Source organism: Euphorbia lathyris, chromosome 7 (assembly GCF_963576675.1).
Source record: "Euphorbia lathyris chromosome 7, ddEupLath1.1, whole genome shotgun sequence".
In the NCBI taxonomy this organism is placed as follows: Eukaryota; Viridiplantae; Streptophyta; class Magnoliopsida; order Malpighiales; family Euphorbiaceae; genus Euphorbia; species Euphorbia lathyris.
The window spans coordinates 32,459,554-32,484,347 of NC_088916.1; the positions used below are offsets into that span (position 1 = coordinate 32,459,554).

At 38.6% G+C, this 24,794-nt stretch overlaps 1 long non-coding RNA gene across 1 annotated transcript; it reads left to right on the top strand.

Annotated features, from left to right (window-relative positions):
- Positions 1 to 4,963: 4,963 nt before the first annotated feature.
- Positions 4,964 to 5,672, top strand: LOC136234878 (uncharacterized). The gene is made up of 3 exons (XR_010691512.1): positions 4,964 to 5,100; positions 5,207 to 5,377; positions 5,494 to 5,672. It is a non-coding gene; the product is annotated as an uncharacterized lncRNA (long non-coding RNA).
- Positions 5,673 to 24,794: the final 19,122 nt, after the last annotated feature.

A 24,794-nucleotide genomic window follows, 5' to 3' on the forward strand; every position in this document is an offset into this window, starting at 1 on the left:
AATAAGGAGTGTTTCTGTGTCGCCCAAAGCTGTAGTGATAAGTTCATCAGGGCTGCAACCTCTGAGATGAACGGCCGCCCAAGAATGATGTTATAAGCTGATTGTCCATTCATAATAGAGAACTCCAAATCACCAATCCACGCTTGATCATCATTCGCCAGTTTGCATTCCAAAGTTACCTGGTCCTTGGTCCGGACAGTGTGACCTGTCACTCCCACGATGTCAACAATGGTTGTTTCTATTTGGATCGGATCAACCTTTAGTTTGGCGAATGCACCTATGGTGATGACATTGCAAGAACTGCCCGTGTCTACCATTACTCGCTTTATTTCATCTCCCATCCTTCAATTGTCAACGCATCTGTATGTGGAGAGATTACTGGACCTGTTTCTGCAAAAGGGGCAATTGAGGGATGTTTTATCCAGAACGGATATTTTTGCTTTTTCCACGGGTGGCTGATACACTGGTCCATCTGCTATGACATTAATGACACTTTTGAATTTATTTTTGCGATCTGTCTTCTGCTTGTCGTCTTGTTATTTGTTATTCTGGACAAAGCTATCTAGTTTGCCAGCTCCCAGCAAGCTTCAGTGTGGTGGCCAACCTGTAGTACGCTTTGGCGTTTCTTCCAACGGTTACATGCTCCCCTCCTTTGGGTTCGGGATATGTAATGTCCCGCTTATATTGATTCTTTTCTTTTATATTATGGCAAGTTGGAAGCTTTAAACATTCTGTCCGCTTTGTACCCCAGGATCCGTGCTGTGAATGGCGAATTCATGTTAACTTGATGGCGTACCTTTCTGCATTGTTCTCTTGTCTATATAGAGCGGTATGCCCTCGTCTTTCAATCTCATCATCCGTGTGTTCAATGTTGAATCGTGATGGTAAATCCGTCTCTTGATCTTGATCTTGATCTCGATCATATTGAGGTTATGCTTGGAGCTATGGTTTAACGCGGATGGATGTTGTCATAACCGAGGGAGCCATTTTATCTAGCTTCGAATATCTTGTCTCCGCATCCTTCAACATTTTGCTAACATAATAGATGGAGAACTGCTGACCTTCTTCTTCTTGAATAACCACGGTGCACATAGTTTTATCCATGACAGATTGATACAAATGCAGGTCTCCCCTTCAGATTGGTCTGCTCATCAAGGGTGGTTCTGCTAGGAATTGTTTTATACCTTGATATGCTTGTTGACAATCTTTCTAGTACGATGATCCGCCCGTTCAACCTCTGGATCTTTCTCACCCATAGTGGGGCTTTCATTTAGGCGCTCTTTTCACCTTTTTCCTCGCATGGCTTTTATTTAGGCGCTCTTTTCACCTTTTTCCTCGCAGGGCTTTTTACTTTATCTGGATTTGCTCTAACTCCTTTTTTGCTAATGACATAGTCAAGGAATTTTTCTGAAGTGACTCTGAATATACACTTCTCTGGATTGAGCTTTATTTTTCATGCTAGTGTTTGGCACTGGTTTCATTATTAGCAATTCCCTTGTACCTGTGGGTTAGCACTGAAAGAACTCTAGAAGTGGGGCATACCCTGTCCATTATTAAAAGATTGTGGTAAGGCATAAAAGCTATATTCACTTACCTTGGGGATCAGTGGCTTGATCCACGGAACATACTTCATATCAAAAGACTGTTTGCATTGGCCTTGTTGGCAAATATCATGTATAATGCAATGTCTCTTTATGGAATTTTTAGTTCATCTTGGAATCAACTTAATAATTCCTTCACGTTGGTCCCTGACTCTAGAATGAACTTTAGTCAAAGGATAAAACCGAGTAAATATTATATGTCAAACAAATTCATAATAGAATTTTAATCGTGCTTGTTTTAATAATAATATCACGTATAACGGTCATAACCATAAAGATTGCTACTGCACATGAATATCATAATGAATTCTTAATAAATAACCATAATGAGAATGATTTAAGAATAATGTCCTTTTGTATTTCAATGCGCATTAATATCCAAGATAGCATATTTATTTTAAACGTCATAAAAGTTATGACATTCTATATTGGGTAAGATATCTTACATAGTTGCTATTTACTTGCAATTAATATTATGCATCCATACATTAATGTCATTCAGATATCATTAAAGCCTCATTTGAATGAGGTGTAATTAAAGAAAGGTAAGTGATGATTTAATAATATAGTTATATATAAAATTACTCTTATATCATTTCATTTGTACGAATAAAATAAAAGAGAAAGGGTAATTTTGGAAGAAAAATACATGTACCATGATTCTCCTCCAATTTGGAGTGTAAGGAAAATTACTCAAAATCCACTCTCACCTACCTTCACATACAATCCTCCAATCTTTAAGGAATTCTCATGTATATCCTAAGAATTTTACATAAATTAATGTTCTGATATGAAACTGACACTTGCACTATTTTGTAGTTAGCTCAGGGTATGAAAGTTTCGTTTATCCAATTTGGTAATTCATCAGTCCATAATGACTTTAATAGTTAGGGACAATTACATGATAATCACAAATAGATTCAATATGTTCAAGTCTCTTACGTTGGTAAAAGAAATTCTAACAATGTCAAATAAACAGTTTTTATATGAATAGACACATCCTTGTAAAAAAGGGAATGAAATAACTGTTTGACAAAACAATATTCAAAAATATGAATTTCTGATATTAAAAGTACTATATAGGAGAAAAGCCATATATAGATGGTGAATTGTACAAGGAAAAACCAAATATGATTTTTTTGTAATTTCTTCTAATAGTTATATGCATGTTCATCCAAAAGACCGACCAGATCTAAATCATTTGTAATTACATGAGTCCTTTTATGATATTTTAATATAAAATGACAAAATCACATTGAATGGATGATTTTTTTTGTAAATCCCAAGATTACGGGTCTTATACCTGCATTTGTACCAATTCAATAATAATATCATATTATACTTGTCATGCATAAAAATATGAGGGCATAGTAAGCATGCAAGATTTAATGAAAGATTTGTGTCTGTGACTTTATCTTTCGCAATTTATTAGATTTATCATAATAACATATATGATATTCATAGCACTTTATAAGGGTGGAGAATCTCAAATTTCTTTAATTAAAATGGAACAAGAAAGGAGAAGAAACTTATCTTATTTATCATAAAATTCCAGGTTTCATGTAGAAAACTCTTCCCACCAATCTGTAGAGAAGCCTATCTTTGGATAGATTTGTTTGTACTGATTGAGCCAAGGTTTGAGATTGAGATTTCTATTCCGTTGACTCCAGTGTTTTGTTCTTTGTGAAACTCTATACAATCAAGATTTTGTGATCTCCTGTTTGTTAGAGATCCACGCTCACCGCACCAATTGATAACTTGTGGAAAAATCCTTGATCGGAGCACTTCCCTGTGAGGCGCCGTTGGGATCGGCCGGGGACACTCCGATGTCAAAGTCAGTAATATTTCTGAGAATAAACTGTAAGCACAAAAGTAGAGATAATGACAAACCATTATTTCTTCTAAAAGAGATATTTATGCATGATTAATGTGGAATTAATGATAATTAATGCAGGGGTGAATATGCAAATAATGAGGAAAAGGAAGGAGTTTCTAGCATTATGCCACACCATGTGGACCATGGCGAGATACGCCCGATGAGAGCGAGTAATGGAGACCCGCCATTGTTCTCAAGGAGAGCGTACATACGCCTTGACGGATCCAAGAATACCAAAAAGCGCCTTTATTACCATCCATGAATGGGAATAAATACAATTAAATGACAATTAATAGTCATTAAAGGGGAATAAAGACTTGACTGTTCGAATACCTCAACTCTGAGGGTTTTAATGATAATGTCGAGCCCGTGCCCGCAGATTGCGAACTGTTTAACTTCGATACGTGGCTCCCGCTCTACTGGTTTTCAATGGTGCTGGATAGTCCCTCTAGAGAGACTATTCAATGGGTTTTTTGAGTCGCCACCAATCAGTTTGACGGTCTGATTGGACACCGCTTTGATTCCAAATTGACCCATTCGGGTAAGTTCGGATAAGATAGTGGTCTGTGATGATTCTAAGTTCGGTTTCCGGTTACGTGTAGGGAAGAGACGTAATCTCACCCTACCCGGCCCGATAAATCGGTACTGTTGTATTTCTGCCTGCTTGTTTTACGTGTTCGTGTTCGGTATTGCTTTGATTGCTGACTGGGTTCATTCAAGCCTTTCTTCATTGTTCATGAAGTCTCTTGGATTCGTGAATGGATATGGGTCATAACATGACCATACCTACTAGTATGAGGAGGTTTTAATAAAAATAATGTTGGCTATTTCACTTGAATTTTAATTGTGTAATGATTATCACATAACCTTACGCGTTGTTTTTTATTCTCAGACGACTCTTTGAGTTTGTTTAACAATTTTCATCGTGTTTTACGTTTCGTAACCGTATACACGGTTATCACATAACCACATACAGAGAGTTCGAAACTATATTATTGCGGGGTTAACGTTCATGAACCATTCACGTGGTTATGACATAACTACGTGTAACGGATTCATTGTTCGAAAGATATCAAGAAGATAGTGTCGTATTATAAAATTTATAAATTGTAAAATGACTTTGATAACCGTATATATGATTATAACATAACCTTATACATTGGGTTCTAGAAATTAAAAAGAAGATCCTAACTGATTTATCAATTTGGATCACTATTCAATAATCAAAAACCAAAAATAAAATAAAAGTATATATTATCTAATAACTTAATATAACATTCATATGTACTTAAAATGAAATTGAAATTAATAAATATACAAAGAAAATACTAGAATGAATTAAAATGAATGAAATACTTTTAATTTGATTTGTTGGTCTGATGTTTAGGATGTGCGAAAAAGGGCTTAATCAAGTCAAATTGAAGTAAAGTAAAGCCATAGGGGTCAATATGAAATATTTAAAAATAATGAGGTATAAATACATAAGTTTGGATATTAGGGTTGAATCAACACACCATTCACGCAGCCCTTACCTTTCTCTCCTCCCTCTTTCTTCCAAAACTTCGCAGCTCCTGTTTGTCATTCCGATCTGCGCCTCGACACGGTGCCGTCTCTAGTTACACGGTGAGGATCCTGCTTCTCATCTTCTCCCTGATTTTTATTTCTTCCTTTTTTCGATTTTCTTTGGTTCGGATCTAGCATTTCTGGTGTTTACTGTCTGCCTCTCCAGGGTCCGCCGCTCAGCCTCCTTCTCAGACGGAGCCACCGCGTCTGCCTGTCGTCACGGTCTCATTTATGGCTTCTGTTTCTTGCTCCGCCGCTGCCTGAGCACTCCGTTGTGCACCTGCTTGTCGTCTCCTCCGTTTTCTGGTCCGCCATTGCTGCTGCGGTTCGAGTTGAGGTAAGACCTGTTTATTTTCATTTAGTCTTTTACGTTTTCCTTTTGGATATGAGGGGTGAAATCTGAAATGCTGAGATCTGTGATTATTTCCTGTTTTTTTGTTGTTTTTCGTTTAGATCTGGAGTCTCAGGCGAACGACGGTGATGATTCGGATCCGGTGAGGTGGAGAAGGGAAATAAAGGGATCCGGTGAGGTGGAGAAAGGAAATAAAGAGTTCTGTTTGACTAGATTGGCTTTTTTTAGTTTTCTTTTGGTTTCTCTTTTATCCTATATTAATGAGTTTTCTGTTTCTTAACATTTGCAACAGCATCTACTCTATCGAAAACGTGAGAGTCGACGTGAGGGTATCAGTGGGATTCAGATTGAAAATGGATTAGATCTATTCTAAGAATAAAAAGTAATCTCTTTTACAAATAAACTAGTTTTAAGTTTCTAATCAACATTTACAAAATCTAAATCTGCATTATTTAGAAGATCAGAACCAATAAATGATTAGAATAAATGGTTAGCACATATAATGAAATAGATGGTTAGTACCAATTGAATGCACATAATAATAATAATAATAATAATAACAACAACAGTCTTAGTAAGGCAATGTTAGTATAATTAGTATAAACAGTTATATACACATAAAGATGTAAAGTTAGTATGATTATTAAATATTAGTAGCAAAAATTAAAAATGCATTAAATAATAACATGTATTTAAAGTGGCTGAAAACTACTAGATTTTTATTTAAAGTTTACAAAACAAGTTCATTTCAAAAGCAAAATATGTGCTTTTAATCACTGTTTTTATAAATTAGGAATAAAAACCTTTAGCTTAAAGTCTTGAAGACTACAAGATTAAGATCACAATGAAAATGTTACTGGAATCAATCTCCTAACTTCTATCTAAAAAAAACTCTAAAATGTGCTCTCTCTCTCTATTTTGGATCAGAATCCCCTTTCTTAAAAATTGGCCTCCAAACTCTCTCCAGATCCCCCTTTCAAATGAGCAAAATAAGCTCCTTTTATAATGTGAGTTCAGCATGGGCTGTAACTCTTTCAGTATGACTCAATTTGTTTTTTTGTATCTTGAAAATGAGATTTCTGTATGGTTTTGTCTCTAGATTTTCCCATGTGATTGTCTTTTTAGTCTTGAGAGTAGGTCTTGTCTTTTTCTGTCTTGGAAGTGGGTTTTTCTCTTGAATTAATACTTTCAATGTTGCTCATTTTGGATTTGGCTTCTTGTCCATATCTCATTTGAGTTGAAGCTTGATTAGGAGGTGGATTAGGAATATTGAGAGGCTTAATTTTATGTTATCTACAAAACAAAGAGATGTAATAGATTAGTTTTGTAAAATGTAAATTTTATTTCTTAATAAAAGTATCCTATTTTATTTTTGTTTTATTATTTTTTATAATAGAATTTATTTTTGAGTGTTAATCCATTCATGGGTAATTAGTTCTAAGAATAAATTGTGTTTTAAATATGATTTTATGTAAAAGAATTATCTTTAATAAAAATCTCTTAATAAACCTCATATCCAAAACTATATCTATTCCTTGAAATAATTATAAGTTGAATGAGTCAACTATTAAACAAAAATTGATTTTAACTAGCAATCATATTTTGAAATATAACAATTCCAAAATCATATTGAAAACAATATATTATATCTCAAGTATAGATTTATAGCAAGATGAAAGATACATTTGTTCCAATAAATTATACCTTGAATGTGATTTAATAATTGAATTGAGACATAACAAATTGGTATACAAAAGCTCCATTTTTCGGATAAATCATACGTGAGAAAGATATGTTGTATTTCTCATATAATTTATAAACTTGTCCTAATTTCAAATATTATCAGTTAAAGCATAAAAATATCCCGGACAAAAATGGGTATCTACAGATAAATGCTGGGATTAATGGAGAATTGATAGCAATCAAAGATGAGTAATGACACAACTCTTCACTTGCTCCCCCATTAATGCTGAAGGTTACAGAAACCTATATAAATACCCCAGCTTCCTAGAATCAAAGGTACACTTACTGATTCTCTACTTTTGTGCTTACATTTTATTCTCATAAATATTACTGACTTTGGCATCGGAGTGTCCCCGGCCGATCCCAACGGCGCCTTACAGGGAAGTGCTCCGATCAAGGATTTTTCCACAAGTTATCAATTGGTGCGGTGAAGGTGGATCTCTAACAAACAGAAGATCACAAAATCTTGATTGTATAGAGTTTCACAAAGAACAAAACAATGGAGTCAACAGAATAGAAATCACAATCTCAAACTTTGGCTCAATCAGTACAACAAATCTATCCAAAGATACAGTTCTCCATATATTGGTGGGAAAGAGTTTTCTACATTAAATCTGGAATTTTATGATGAAAAAGATAAGTTTCCTCCCATTTCTTATTCCATTTTTAATTAAAGAAAATTGAGATCCCTCACTCTTATAAAGTGCTATGAATATCATTACATGTTATTATAATAAATCTAATAAACTGTGAAAGATGAAGTCATAGACACAAATCTTTCATTAAATCTTGCATGCTTACTATGCCCTCATATTTTTATGCATGACAAGTGTAATATGATATTATCATTGAATTAGTACAAACGCATGTATAAGACCCGTAATCTTGGGATTTACAAAAAAAAAAACATCCATTCAATGTGATTTTGTCATTTGATATTAAAATATCATAAAAGGGCTCGTGTAATTACAATTGATTTAGATCTGGTCGGTCTTTTGGATGAACATGCATATAACTATTAGAAGAAATTACAAAAAAATCATATTTGGTTTTTCCTTGTACAATTCACCATCTATATATGGCTTTTCTCCTATATAGTACTTTTAATATCAAAAATTCATATTTTTGAATATTGTTTTGTCAAACAGTTATTTCATTCCATTTTTTACAAGGATGTGTTTATTCATATAAAAACTGTTTATCTGACATTATTAGAATTTCTTTTACCAACGTAAGAGAATTGAACATATTGAATCAATTTATGATTATCATGTAATTGTCCCTAACTATTAAGGCCATTATGGGATGATGAATTACCAAATTGGATAAACAAAATTTTCATGTTCTAAGCTAACTACAAAAGAGTGTAAGCGTCAGTTTTGAATAAGAACATTAATTTATGCAAAGTTCTTAGGATATACATGAGAATTCCTTAAAGATTGTTTGGATGATGGTATATGAATGTATGTGAGGATGAATTTTGGGTAATTTTCCATACACCCCGAATTGGAGGAGAATCATGGTACATGTATTTTTCTTCCAAAATTACCCTTTCTCTTTTATTTTATTCATACAAATGAAATCATATAAGAGTAATTTTATATATAACTATATTATTAAATCATCACTTACCTTTCTTTAATTACACCTCATATAGAATGTCATAACTTTTATGACGTTTAAAATAAATATGCTATCTTGGATATTAATGCGCATTGAAATACAAAAGGACATTATTCTTAAACCATTCTCATTATGGTTATTTATTAAGAATTCATTATGATATTCATGTGCAGTAGCAATCTTTATGGTTATGACCGTTATACGTGATATTATTATTAAAACAAGCACGATTAAAATTCTATTATGAATTTGTTTGACATATAATATTTACTCGGTTTTATCCTTTGACTAAGTTCATTCTAGAGTCAGGGACCAACATGAAGGAATTATTGAGTTGATTCCAAGATGAACTAAAAATTCCATAAAGAGAATTGCATCATACATGATATTTGCCAACAAGGCAAATGCAAACATTCTTTTGCTATGAAGTATGTTCCATGGATCAAGCCATTGATCCCCAAGGTAAGTGAATATAGCTTTATGACTTACCACAATCTTTTAATAATGGACAGAGTATGCCCAACTTCTGGAGTTCTTTCAGTGCTAACCCACAGGTAGGGAATTGCTAATACTACAACCAGTGCAAACACTGATATGAAAAATAAAGCTCAATCCAAAGAAGTGTACATTCAGAGTCACTTCAAAAAAATCCATTGACTACGTCATTAGCCAAAGAGGAGTTAGAGCAAATCTAGATAAAGTAAAAGGCCTACGAGGCAAATGGCGAAAAGAGCGCCTAAATAAAAGCCCAACGAGGAGAAAGGTGAAAAGAGCGCCTAAATGAAAGCCCCACAATGGGTGAGAAAGATCCAAAGGTTGAACGAGCGGGTCATTGTACTAGAAAGATTGTCAACAAGCATATCAAGGTATAAAACAATTCCTAGCAGAACCGCCTTTGATGAGCAGACCAATCTGAAGGGGAGACCTGCATTTGTATCAATCTGTCATGGATAAAGCTATATGCACCGTGGTTATTCAAGAAGAAGAAGGTCAGCAGTTCTCCATCTATTATGTTAGCAAAATGTTGAAGGATGCGGAGACAAGATATTCGAAGCTAGATAAAATGGCTCCCACGGTTGTGACAACATCCATCCGCGTTAAACCATAGCTCCAAGAATAACCTCAACATGATCGATATCAAGATCAAGAGCCGGATTTACCATCACGATTCAACATTGAACACACGGATGATGAGATTGAAAGACGAGGGCATACCGCTCTATATAGACAAGAGAACAATGCAGAAAGGTACGCCATCAAGTTAACATGAATTCGCCATTCACAGCACGGATCCTGGGGTACGAAGCGGACAGAATGTTTAAAGCTTCCAACTTGCCATAATATAAAAGAAAAGATTCAATATAAGTGGGACATTACATATCCCGAACCCAAAGGAGGGGAGCATGTAACCGTTGGAAGAAACGCCAAAGCGTACTACAGGTTGGCCACCACATTGGTTGGCCACCACACTGAAGCTTGCTGGGAGCTGGCAAACTAGATAGATTCATCCAGAATAACAAATAACAAGATGACAAGCAGAAGACAGTGCCCAGAAAGAAATTCAAAAGTGTCATTAATGTCATAACAGATGGACCAGTGTCTCAGCCACTCGTGAAAAAAGCAAAAATATCCGCGCTGGATAAAACATCCCTCAATTGCCCCTTTTGCAGAAACAGGTCCAGTAATCCCTCCACATGCAGATGCTCTAGTTATTACTATGGTGGTGGAAGGTTGGGAAATGAAGCGAGTAATGGTAGATACAGGCAGTTCTTGCAATGTCATCACCAAAGGTGCATTCACCAAACTAAAGGTTGATCCGATCCAAATAGAAACAACCATTGTTGACATCATGGGAGTGACAGGTCACACTATCCAGACCAAGGGCCAGGTAACTTTGGAATGCAAGCTGGCGGATGATGATCAAGCGTGGATTGGTGATCTGGAGTTCTCTATTATGAATGGACAATTAGCTTATAACATCATTATTGGGCGGCCGTTCATCTCAGAGGTTGCAACCTTAATTTCCACTTGCCGTCTGGCAATGTACATTCCCACCAGCAAAGGGGGAGTAATGATTAGCGGGAACCAAAAAGTGGCTCAAGAGACCTACTCGGCATCACTATCGATCCGCCCACAATTCAAAGATGACGAAGGTGAGGAAGATGAACTTGTCACTACAGCTTTGGGCGACACAGAAACGCTCCTTATTACTGATGGAAAGCGGGTGCGGATCGCCAAAGGATTAAAACTTGAGATCAAAGAGGATGTTAAAAATGTTCTCATTGAGTCTGAAAGCGTATTTACATAGGAGAATGAGATCCCCACAGGAGTAAGCCTAGATGTGATTACTCATAAGTTAAATATCATTGAGGATGCGGTTCTAGTTGCTCAGAAAAGACGGAACCATGGGCCTAAAAATCAGTATTTTTACATATTCTTATATGTGCATTAAACTGTTATAGTATCCTATATTTTATAATTTATTCTTTCTCGCCATACTTCTTATATTCATTTGCCTAGCTTTTAGTGCTGATATACGCCCAGTGGCTGGTGAATGAAAAGTTCCACAGGTGGATCAATTACCTCAAAGATAGGACAATTGATCCCATCACGAGCAGATCCCCTTTCCACAAAGATAAGAAGCACAAACCCTCTGGAGCTTTCAAATGAGCTCAACTCTCTCCTCAAAGACAGGAAAAGGATTGACCACCATCAAAAGCGGGTTAAAATCGTCTCAAACATGAGATCATTACACCCTCAACTTTCTCCTCAAAGATAGGAGTACACTCTCATGGGCGGATCCATCTTTAGATGATCACCATTCGAGAAAGAGTTAAAACATTCATTGGACGCAAGGACTTTACACTCTCTCACTCCCTTCCCAAAGAAGGGTTCACAAGTCCTACGGGCGGATCGCTTCACCTCAAAGATAGGTAGCAAGTTGATCCCCTAGGTAGCTTTACTTCCTCTAGAAGGAATAGAACAGCTTCAAACCTTCACAAAGGTTCGCACAATGGAGTATGGCTGGCCACCTACTCCATATTAAATCCTACAAACTTATATATTTACTTACGCAAACGTAAAAGTAAATGGCGACCATAAGGATTAAAACAATTGTACGTAAGTTTTACAAACAATCGGACAATAATCTCAGCGGCGGATCGATCTACCTCAAAGATAGGAAACAATTGATTGTCGTCAGAGACAGAGTTAAAACATTTCTCAGACGTGAGAACTTTACACTTTCAAATACTCTTCCCAAAGAAGAGTCTCAAGACCTGGCGGCGGATCGATTCACCTCAAAGATAGGAAGCAAATCGATCGCCTAAGGCAGCTTAACTTCCTCACCAGGAATAAAAGCTTCTAAACCTTCACAAAGGTTCACACATTGGGGTACGGCTGGCCACCTACCCTAAACAATCAGAGAAATCCTAAACCAGATTCTAGAAAATTACTTTCTAAAAGATATAATGCATTAGTAAAAATAGTTCTGGAAAGCAAAGGGTTCATCCAACTAATGAAGCCTCGTCTTCATCTCCAAACAATGAAGCCTCGTCTTCATCCAATTCATGAAGCATCGTCTTCATCCAATTAATAAAGCCTCATCTTCATCCAATTCATGAAGCCTCATCTTCATCCAATCAATGAAGCCTCGTCTTCATCCAATTAATGAAGTCTCGTCTTTATCCAAACAATGAAGTCTCGTTTTCATCAAAGTAATGAATCCTCATCTTCATCATAGAAATAACAAAGTCTCGCCTCCACAAAATGCACAAAAGTCCCTAAATGGCTGATCATTCTTGCTGATCCCTAAGTGCGGGTCATTCTCCTCAATATGGCAGAACTGAATAAAAGAAGTCCCTAAGGCGAATCATAATCCTATGTCGTAGGAACAAATGGTCCCATAAAGGGCGGGTTATTCCCTTTCTAAAGGAAATATAGCTCTCAAGAATCCCCTAGAGGATAACAATGGATACGGTTGGCCACCTATCCACAAGGAAGCAAAAGCCCCTAAAAGTGCATCATATCCATATATGATCCCATATAGGGCGGATCTTGTTCATAAGATCCCGCATAAGGAATCCCCAAAAGGCGCATCATTTCCATATATGATCCCCCATCTAGGGCGGGTCCACTTTCCTCCAAGATAGAAAAATAAAACACCATTTAGACAGCCCTAAAGAGCTTTTTATACCATTAGGGGGGGTTTCTGATAACAACCCAAATTATTCTTGAATAAGGAATAAGGGAAAATTAATAGAGATAATGACAAACCATTATTTCTTCTAAAAGAGATATTTATGCATGATTAATGTGGAATTAATGATAATTAATGCAGTGGTGAATATGCAAATAATGAGGAAAAGGAAGGAGTTTCTAGCATTATGCCACACCACGTGGACCATGGCGAGATACGCCATAACGAGATACGCCCGATGAGAGCGAGTAATGGAGACCCGCCATTGTTCTCAAGGAGAGCGTACATACGCCTTGACGGATCCAAGAATACCAAAAGGCGCCTTTATTACCATCCATGAATGGGAATAAATACAATTAAATGGCAATTAATAGTCATTAAAGGGGAATAAAGACTTGACTGTTCGAATACCTCAACTCTGAGGGTTTTAATGATAAATATTGGGATTAATGGAGAATTGATAGCAATCAAAGATGAGTAATGGCAGAACTCTTTACCTGCTCCCCCATTAATGCCGAAGGTTACAGAAACCTATATAAATACCCCAACTTCCTAGGATCAAAGGTACACTTACTGATTCTCTACTTTTGTGCTTACAGTTTATTCTCAGAAATATTACTGACTTTGGCATCGGAGTGTCCCCGGCCGATCCCAACGGCGCCTCATAGGGAAGTGATCCGATCAAGGATTTTTCCACAAGTTATCAAGTATGCCTCATGTCGGGTCACCTTGAGCGATCAGGAGCAACTCATGTGTATCCGAAGGGGTGCTATTCCACTTGTCGCTAGAAGAATGAATGGAGTGTTCCTCAGGGACTATGAAGAACTGATAGGCTGGGCTCGGTATGGATCGTCGGACCCTTTCTACGTAAATCCGAACGTCCCTCACGTAATGGATCTGATGGTCATGGATATTTGGGGAAGTTCCTCCGACGAGGATGGTATCAATCAGAGAGTTCCGATCAACATCTGGGATGAGTCTGATAATGAGCTGGAAATGGCTGCTAGCACCGAAGGAAAGATTCTGCCAGGTTTTGAGATCTTCAATGATGTTACCGACTGGGGCAAAGGAGAAGCAAGCTGTTTCATCGAGGAGATCATGATGTTAGATCTTAATATCGAGGAACAGGTGATCACTATTGAGGCCACTGTGGGAGCGGTGGATGAGCCCAGTACCTCCAAGACTTATGAGAAACCCGAGAACCTTGTTGATGATAACTAGATTACCCCTTTGTTTGAATCTGATGATGTACTCACCAATACTATCAATGAAATGAATTCTGATTTTGCTTACTTGCTTAATGTTGATTCTGATCATTCCATGCATTCTCATTCATATAACATGCCTACATTTGAAATCAATGCAATAGAAATGTCAACTTTAAATCTTGGCACGGATGAAAATCCTAAACTTATACAAATTGCTCAAGAATTAACTATTGAAGAGAGAAAAGAATTTGAGAGAATAATTAAAAAAAATACGAAATAGTGTTTGCTTGGACGTACGAAGACATGCCTGAAACCGATAAATCCATCGTAGCTCACCGTATTCCAAAATACCCCGATGCTAAACCCGTAAAGCAAAAGCTCCGACGCTTGAGGCCAGAATGGGTAGATAAGATCAGGGAAGAAGTGAAGAAATAGTTAGAGGTAGGTTTCATCGAAGTAATTGAATATCCACCGTGGGTGGCAAATGTAGTGTCGATCGCAAAGAAGGACGGTAAGGTGCGAATGTGCGTCGACTATAGAGATCTCAACAAGGCTTGAAGATGAATTCGCATTGCCTCACATCGATGTATTGATCGATAGTGCAGCATCAAGCGTCTTGCACACGAATGTGGATGGCTTCATGGGCTACATGCAGGTTCAGATGGCCGAGAATCACAAAGCAAAGACCTCGTTCACTACTGAGTGGGGGACATGTTGCTATAGAGTAGTGCCATTTGGTTAAAAAAAACGCCGGGGCAACTTATCAGCAAATGGCTACGGCACTGTTCCATGACATGATACACAAAGAGGTGGAGGTCTATGTGGATGACATGATGGTCAATTCAGATACAAGAGAAGGGCACTTCGTAGCACTTGAGAAGTTTTTAGCCCGAATCGCAGAATTCAAGCTAAGGTTGAACCCGAAGAAGTGCTTCTTTGGCGTTTCGTCGGGGAAAATCCTAGGCTACATAATCAGTAATAAGGGGATTGAGGTGGATCCCGATAAAGTGAAAGCCATACAGGAAATGCCGGCATCGAAGAATGAGAAAGAAGTGAGAGGATTCCTGGGGCAGGTTCAGTATATCAGTCGATTCATAACATGACTCACCACAATCTGCGAACCAATCTTTAAGCTGCTACGGAAATATCAACCCACGGTTTAGAACGATAAGTGCCAGCAAGTGTTGGAAAGTGTCCGGACCTATTTGACTAATCCACCGGTTTTGAGGCTGCCTAAACTCGGAAAACCAGTTCTCCTCTTTGTAGCGATCGAGGAGCGATCCATTGGAGCAATGTTGGCTTAGGAAGGGGACACCGGTGTGGAGCATGCGGTGTATTATCTGAGTAAGAAGTTCCTGGAATACGAGCTTAAGTATAATATGATCGAAAAGACATGGGTGGCAGTAGTATGCCTAACGAAGAAGCTGCGATACTATTTTCAGTCTTACAAAGTGATCATTATTTCCCGGATGGATCCCGTGAAGTATCTGTACCGAACTCCATCCTTAATCGGAAAGCTGGCCCGATGGTTGTTGCTTTTGTCAGAATTCGACATCGAATATGTAACGAAGAAGGTTATCAAGGGGAGAGCCGTAGCAGAATTTCTGGCCAATCAACCCCTAAGTGCGGAAGAAGAGGAGACGAACTATGATTTCCCCGACGAGCATTTGAGCGCCATAGAGGTTATACCGTGGAAAATGTTCTTCGACGTCGTAGTTAATTTAAGTGGAGCAAGGGTAGGAGTGTTACTTATTTCGCCAGAAGGAGAAAGGATCCCAATGGAAAAGAAGTTATCGTTCCCTCTCACTAATAATACGACCGAGTATGAAGCGTGCGTCTATGGGTTAGAGTCTTTAGCAGCATTGGGAGCATCATACGTTGAAATCTGGGGCGACTCAAAGCTGATTATCAAACAAGCACAAGGAAAGTGGGAAGTAAGGGAAGAAAGGTTGCGCCCATACCTAGACCAGCTGGAGGGGTTGGCACAGAGATTCAGCGAGTGCCGCTTTTATCACATTCCCCGAGCACAGAACCAAGCAGCGGATGCTTTGGCCACCTTGGTGTCGGTGTGGGATAATCCACATAATCTTGCCTCAAAGCCTTTGGTGCTAAAAAGGTCCCACAAACCGTGCTATGAAAATGTAATGTTGTTAGGAGTAGACGAGAAGCCTTGGTACTTCGACATTGTGAATTTCATGAAAAACGGGACTTATCCAGCAGAATCAGAACTTAGGGATCAGGCTGTGATCAGGAGGTTAGCTCATCAGTTCGTCATCCACAATGATTTGCTTTACAAAAGGCACACCGATGGATTACAATTGAGATGCTTGGACGAGGGAGAAGCCCGTGAGGCAATGGAATCGGTACACTTAGGAATTTGTGGAGCCAATATGGGAGGAGCAGTATTAGCAAAGAAAATCGTAAGGCAATGCTTCTATTAGCTCACCATGGAAAGAGATTGAAACGAATATATGAAGAAATGTCATGGTTGTCAAATCAACGGGGATTATAACCACTTGCCAGCTATGGAACTACACATGTTGGCACCCGTTTGGCCGTTTGCAGCTTGGGGCATCGATATCGTCAGCGAGGTGAGGCTTAATGCATCTAATGGACACAAGTTCATCGCAGTTGCCATTAATTACCGCACCAAGTGGGTAGAGTCAGAATCGTTTAGTAAGCTGGGATCAAAGCAGATGAGGAAGTTTATTGAAAAGCATCTAATCACCAGGTTCGGGGTGCCTCATCACATGATCACGGGCAATGGGGTCCAGTTTCAAGGAGAAGTAAAAAGTCTTTCCCAGGAGTACAATATCGAGCATCATAGATCTTCTCCATACTGTCTGCAAGCTAATGGGGCAGTAGAAGCCTCAAATAAGAACCTTAAGAGGATTCTCGTAAAGACAGTGGAGTCGCATCGGAATTGGAACGAGCAACTTCCGCTCGCTTTATGGGCTTATCGCACGACGGTTAGAACGTCTACTGGGGCAACACCGTTCTCTTTGGTATATGGGGCAGAGGCCGTTCTCCCAATTGAGGTTGAAAAGCGATCATTGAGAATCGCAGTAGAAGCAGAGATTCCCGAGACGGAATGGGTGAAGAAGCGATATGAACAGTTGGCGTTGGTGGACGAGAAAAGGATGGAGGCTCTTTACCATGTGCAGTTATATCAAAGAAGGATGGCCCGAGCCTTCAATAAAAAGGTCAATGCCAGCCCTATCAAAGAAGGGGATATGGTGCTGAAACAGATCCGAATGACGCACACTAACCCTAGGGGCAAGTTTAGGCCAAACTGGGAAGGACCGTTCTTCGTGAAGAAGATCCTGAGCAAGGGGGCGGTGAAGCTTGCTACTATGGACGGCATGGAGTTCTCCGAACCTACCAATCTGGATAGGCTTAAGAAATAATTTTCGTAAAAAAAAAAAAAAAAAAAGAAATAAAAATTCCCGATAGGTTGAAAACCCACAAAGGGCGACCTATGCAGCAATAAGGGACATCCCATTGAGTGAAAACCCAAGAGGGCGCTCATTTGAAAATTCTGGGATAATAAAAGGAGAGTTGAAAAATCGCTGGGACCTGAAAACCAAAAAAAGGCGGGTCCTGGTAACAGTAGTTATATCTTGAGCAATTATGGAAATAATGTGTAAGTGGCTAAGTATTTCTGTTGCTTGTAAATAAATAAAGGCATGAATATATTCGAAGAGAATGTTTGAAATGATTATGATCGACTGAATGCATGGTATTACAAGTCATGAGTTATACATTTCTTTTCCCCACCACCAAATAAAAAGCCTACACAAACATCTTTTTCACATATACCCATTATACATCACGGTAGTACTAATAAAGTCGTAAACCAAAACAACGACGGGACTATCAAGGAGGAGGAACCCCAAAGTCCCAAAAGCCCTCAAGCGAATCAAAGCCTCTGAAGTAAGGTGCCCACTCCTCGGCTAAGGCCTCCTCGGCAACCCGATGACCCTTTACCGCAATCCACAAACTCTCCTCAGTAGCTTGCTGGTCCTCTATATCCACACGGCTCCTCTCCTCAGTTGCCCGGCCTCGCTCCTCCCAGCTGGAGCACTCATCCTCCATCTCTCGATAACGATGTATGATCTGAGCGTCATCATTCCGTAGTGACTCTCCTCGCCCGGCCGCCACGCCCTCCTGTACTCTTCGGCCCATAGAATGGAGGCCTCCCTGTAAAGAAAAATAGGAGGGAAGCAATGTAAAAAAGGAAAAAAAAAAGAGAAAGTATATATACATTCATTCATAATCATGTGCATACATATCACTACACTAGGTTATGCAATACTCACCAGATGATGGGCGTGACTTAAGTCAAGCCGCACGCAGGAATGCTTGGATAGCTCCACAAAATTTGTGCAAGTCTAGGCAGGCTTCGATAGGCAAATTAGGATTCGATCTATAGGCACAGGCCCCGCTACGGACTGCGGTCTACGGCATTATCAATGGGCACAGGCCCCGCTACGAACTGCGGTCTATGGCATCATCAATGGGCACAGGCCCTGCTACGGACTGCGGTGTACGACATTATCAATGGGCACAGGGCCCGCTACGGACTGCGGTCTATGGCATTATCAATGGGCACAGGCCCCGCTACGGACTGCGGTCTACGACATTATCAATGGGCACAGGCCCCGCTACGGACTCCAGTCTACGACATGAAGCGACTGCAGTCACAAACTCTCGGACGAATGATAAAGCCCAAATATCAAAGCGACTGCGGTCCAAACCTCTTGGACGAGGTCTCAATTCCAACTCTCGGACGATTGATAAAGCCCAGCTATCATCAACGAAGAGCACCTGCGATCGATGTAGAGATTAAGGTCGAACGGTTAATTTGGAGATATGCGAAACAAGCAAACGCCTACGATCGATGTATAGATTAGGGTCAGATGTTCGATTTGGAGATATGCAATACAAGGAAACGCTTGCGATCGATGTAGAGATTAGGGTCGAACGATGGATTTGGAGATATGCAAACGAAAGGACGCCTGCGATCGATGTATAGATTAGGGTCGGATGTTCGATTTGGAGGTCCGCAATACATGAAAACGCCTGCAATCGATGTAGAGATTAGGGTCGAACGATGGATGTGGTGATACGCAAACGAAAGGACGCCTGCGATCGATGTGGAGATTAGGGTTGAATGATTAATTTCAAAACGAAAGAGTACCTGCGGTCGAGATAAAGACTAGGGTCGCTAGAAAAAGAAACTTTACCTGCGGTCGAGATAAAGACTAGGGTCGCTAGAAAAAGCAACTTTACCTGCGGTCGATTTAGACTAGGGTTGCTAAAAAGAGCTATTTTACCTGCGGTCGATTTAGAGACTAGGGGCCCCAGAAGGAGCATTCGCCGGCAGCCGATTCAGAGGCAAGGGCAGGACAGCCAAAGTGAAGATTGAAGACAAGATAGGAACTTGCGACATGGAGATCAGGTATTTCTCCTCCCACTCTTTAGGTGTCTTTTACTTTAATATATTTCGCATTGCATGTGTTACATTCATGAAATTTTTTTTTTCAAAAAGCACACACGTCACTGTCAAAAATAGAAAGTAGGGGCAACTGCAGACACCGGGGTCGGAGGACCAATGAAGAAAAATTATAAAAAGGGATCCAAATCAGTCGATTGAAATAAATGATGAGTCAATAAAAATAATAATAAAAAAAACGTTGTTCGAAGGAACCGTGGAGACCGGTTTGATCGAATTCGGAAATCGAATCGAGATGACGGGCGAATCGGTTCCGCGAGTGAAATCTTAAATCATCTCGCCGAGTTCGGGGTATTTCACACCCTTTTCTTACTAATTTTATTATTAATAAAATCTCGGGATGATAGAGGGTTTTATTTTGGTATTCGAACAATCCAAAGAATATATATATATATATGGTTTTGTAAAAGGATCAATTTTATAAAAGCTAATAAAATCGGTTTTGACGAAAATCAATCGCTATTGATTTTGGTTGTTTTTAGATGTATTTTATTTAGTTAAACTTATTTATTTTTTTTTAGTATATATAAACGCGGCCCCGTTGGGGCCGGTATTTACGTCACGGGCCGTTGGACGGCCCGTGACGAGGGCTGGGCCGCCCAGGCCCAGCCCTCCCTGCACTTGGCATTCGGCCAAGTGCAGCAAATGCAGCTGGCCGAATGCCAAGTGCATTTGTTAGCTTTTATTTTAAAAAAAAAATAAAAAAAAAAATAAAAAAAATGAAATAACAAATAATAATGATAATGATGATAATAATAATCATAACAATAAAGCCATCTAGCTTACCTTTGGCTCCAAGTTGGCTTGGAGCCAAAAATAAATTATGTTTGGGGCTCCATATGCCTATAAATAGGATGGAGTCCCAAGGCATTAGGGAGGAAGAAAAAACCCGAACCCCTAGAGAAATTCGACGAGATCCGAATTCGCCCAAAAACCCAAAAAACCGACTCAAAACACTATCAATCGACTTGATTTGGCATCTCCATTACCGATTGAGAGGTAATAATCCGAGGAACTAGACCCGTTTACTCTTTCATTTCATTCTTTATTACGTTTTTATTGTTTAGATCTACTCCTTTACTCTTTTATTTGCACTTTTATTGCTTAAACTTGTCAAATTAATTTTCTTCTTTCATTCTACAAACACTTGAGTTTGGATCTAAAATAAAAACCTCGTTTTATGTCCCAATACGAACCGTGACCCCATTTAGGGGTAGTTCGGGACTAAAACGTTGTAGATCTAGATTTAGAAAATATTTTAATTAACGTTTTAAAATAAAACATCGTTTTGGGAGTTTCCGTTATAGACTATGACCCGATTCGGGTAGTTCGGGGTCCAAAAATGATAGAATAGATTAGATCTAAAGCTTTTGAATAAATCCGGAAACTGTTAAGAGCTGTTTTTGTAATTTCACTTTTTCTGTCGGTAAAGGCGGTTTACCGACGGATTTTCCGTCGGTAAAGCTGCTGGAATTCAGAAAAAATGCCTTTTTAACCCTTTTTTCTTAACTTTTTGATATTTGGTCCCTAATATATGTATATATAATTATGTAATTATTTTATTAAAATCATTTTGGGGTATATAACTAATAATTATCTATTATATATTTACTCATTTTGTGTTTGAGTATTATTTATATTAATCTAACTTTGTAAAAATATATATATGTATATATAGGTTTTCTTTAAGCCCATTCAAGCTTTATCTAATTATTATTTTTGTGGATCATTTGCTTGGCCCATTTGAGATGATTTATAAATGCTTTTGGGTTATTAGATATTATTTTGGGTATTGATATTGTGATGTACTTTTAGGTGGGTTAATTTCCATATAGCTATTGTGTAAAAACTAATTTGGGGTTAAATGTTATTTTCTCATTAATGAACTTTATTCATTATTTTTACATATTTTGAATTAGGATAAAAAGTATACTATACTTAGTGTTATTTTCCTTTTTATTAGCATATATCAATAACTATAGTACATATTATGTTTTTACCTTATTTTTAATCTATAGGTGTAATCACCATCTTTTACTAAAAAGGTATATATATGTATATATTCCTTTTTTATTCTTTAGACATTTATATGTATATTTTAAATGGGTTTTGTTTGGTAATTGTGATTTAATTTGTTGTGATTATGATAAGTAAAGATTCAATTGAGTGAAAAAAGGGAAAAATAAACCACAAAAAGAGATTTCAATTTGGTTATTCAAACTAAAGTTTTTCTAGATATTCTTAAAGTGTAAATAAAAGGTTTTTCATCATTTCAAACGATTTCCTAAAACATCACGTTTTAAAACCTTAATTCGTTCCAACGACGGATTAAGTGAACCTTGTAATTAAAACCGTTTCTTAAATTGTACATAATGGAGTTTTGAATCGTTTTCTTATCCAAATGGTTTTGTACAAAAATAAATGGACTTGTATGCTTAATCACATTTTCTTGTTAAAGCTTTTTATCTCACACTTTCAAACACTCGAATCGTTCCAACGGCGATTCGAGTCGATATCATGTAAATTAACGGGGTTTTGAAACGTACCTAAATCGTTCCAACGGTGATTAAGGTACGAACCATGTAAATAAACTCGTTTTGTGGAATGAGCTTAGCTTAGAGTTAGTGTATAATATGAAGTATAAATCACACTGTGAATAAATCAATTCTTTCTTCTCACACTCTCTCTCCTATGTACTTTAAATTTATGCAAAATGGGTGATTCTTTACTAAGATGACTTTTAATGACATGCTCAAAACGGTTTTCAAAGCGAGAAAGAAAAGGTTTCAAATGAATTTTAAACTTAAAGAAATATGCGATTAGTCCGTTATCGCCTAACACGCTGAGTAGGAGGCCGGTGGTTCATAATCGGGCGATGTCGGGGTGCCTAGTAGCCTTTCTCCGAAAAGGAGCTAGCCTTCTCGGCTCGTACCTAAGTTTCCCGAACCCTCACCGGTCTCCCGCAAGGGATCAGTGTTCATTTTCCCGTTCGTGGGTGGCGACTCTTCCATACTCCGAGCTCCGGTCCTGCCGAGCAGCTTGATTCCACGATTGGTTGCTTTCGGCGCCAATCACCACTTACGTCGCCATGAGGTGTCCACCCCCCGGTCCGTCCGGGTGAGGCCGTTCGGCACCTTGTCTAACAGTTGTCTCTAATGGTCCTCTTCTTGCACTAATAATGACACCAGCTCCCCTTTAATCTGTTCGAACTCAGCTAAACCATTTATAGATGAATCACTCCGAAGTTGCTCCAATTTTTCATGACACCTTGTAACAGCTTTACGGAAGTGAACATTTAACGATTTGCCCCACTGACCAATTACCCGACTAAGTTCCAACAGCTTCTCCGTAAACAATGCACTATTCCCCACTCTCTAATTTTCTGCAATTAAACCCACCAACTCCGGTTCTCTAAGCCATTTATTCTCAAACATGAAGTTACGAGGGGCATATTGAACACTTGGATCAGAAGTTTGAAGCACAATAGGTGAATGATCCGACGTTGGAGCAAACGCATTATAAGACAAACCAGATGGAAATAGCATCGACCAAGACCCCGATACCAACACTCTATCCAATTTTTCCTGCACTTCCGATGGTTTCCCCCTTTTCCGAATCCAAGTGAAAGGATAACCGGACATAGGAAGCTCTACAAGACCACATGCAGACACAATATCTCTAAAGCCATTAATACACCAGTCAGGATGAGGAAGAAGACCTTTTTTATCCGATTGAGAGAGAAGATCATTGAAATCACCCACAATAGCCCAAGGAAGACTCGCCCCCATTGCCAAAGATCTCAACAGTGCCCATGAATCTCTCCGTCTATGGCGTTCAGAATAACTATAAAAACTAGTTAACCGCCAATCACCTAATAACCCATCATGTATACAGATATCAATGTGATTAAGCGAGTAAGTAAGCAAAGAACATCCAACCCCCTACTTTCAGAAAACACACAGACCCCCACTCCTACCAGTACAATCAACAGCAAATGAACATTCAAATTTAATTCAACTTCTAATTTCCTCAATACGACTTCAACACACAAGTGTTTCAGAAAGAAAAATGATGTCGGGCTTATGAACTCTAATAAGTTCATTTAGTATTGGAACTGCCCTTGTATTGCCCAATCCACGGCAGTTCCAACTCAAAATCCTCATAATCCAGGGCGAACCTCCCCCTCGAGGCCCGCCAAATTTCCGTTTTTTGGTTCGGATACCTTTAGAATAGAATTTCCTTTCGCTGAATCTTGCCTTACCTTTCCTACTCCCTTACCTCCACCATCAATTTCCATCCCCATTAATTTCTGACCCTCGCCCCCCTTAGACCTTCCTCCCTGATGATCCTCCTCATTCCTTCTGCGTTTACGTTCATCAGTGACTTCAACTCCCTCCATTGCAATTTGTTTAGGCGATTGAGCAAGTAAGGTAGATTTACCTTTATCCAACACACATGCCCCAAAATTACAAGCCAAAGAGGCAGATGATTTGAGATTGGCTGACCACCCATATTCCTACCAACCTCAACATTTCGCAATTCACCACTAGCCGAATCTTCCTCTTCCTTTAACCATCTAGAACCACTCCACATATTCCTTCTACTAGGAGCCCTAATGGACGCATCACATTCCCTAATTACATCACCTTCCTCAGTTTGATAGAACCGATCACAATTTCTATTAATATGACCTATCAACCCACAGATAAAGCAGAAGGTAGGCAACTTCTCATACTTGAATTCACAAAAAATCCACTCTCCTCTTGTCTTCCTGACTTTCTTTCCTATCTTTAGAGGTTGACGAACATCAAATTGCACCCTTATACGCATATACAGACGAACAAATGACCAAGCATTTTTAACATCATAGGCAACAAATTCCCCAATATAATTCCCCAAGGCTCTTCCAACACTCTCTGAGAAAAAACCAGCCGGTAATTTATGAATTTGTACCCAAAACCTCGCATTGTACAAAGTTACATTCAAAGGATCTTCCCCTATCTGAAGTTCATGTAGTAATAAAAGATTGTTATCAAACGTCCATGGCCCACCTTCCATAACCCATCGGAGATCATAACTATGATAGGATCGAAACAAAATTAATTTCAGCCCTAA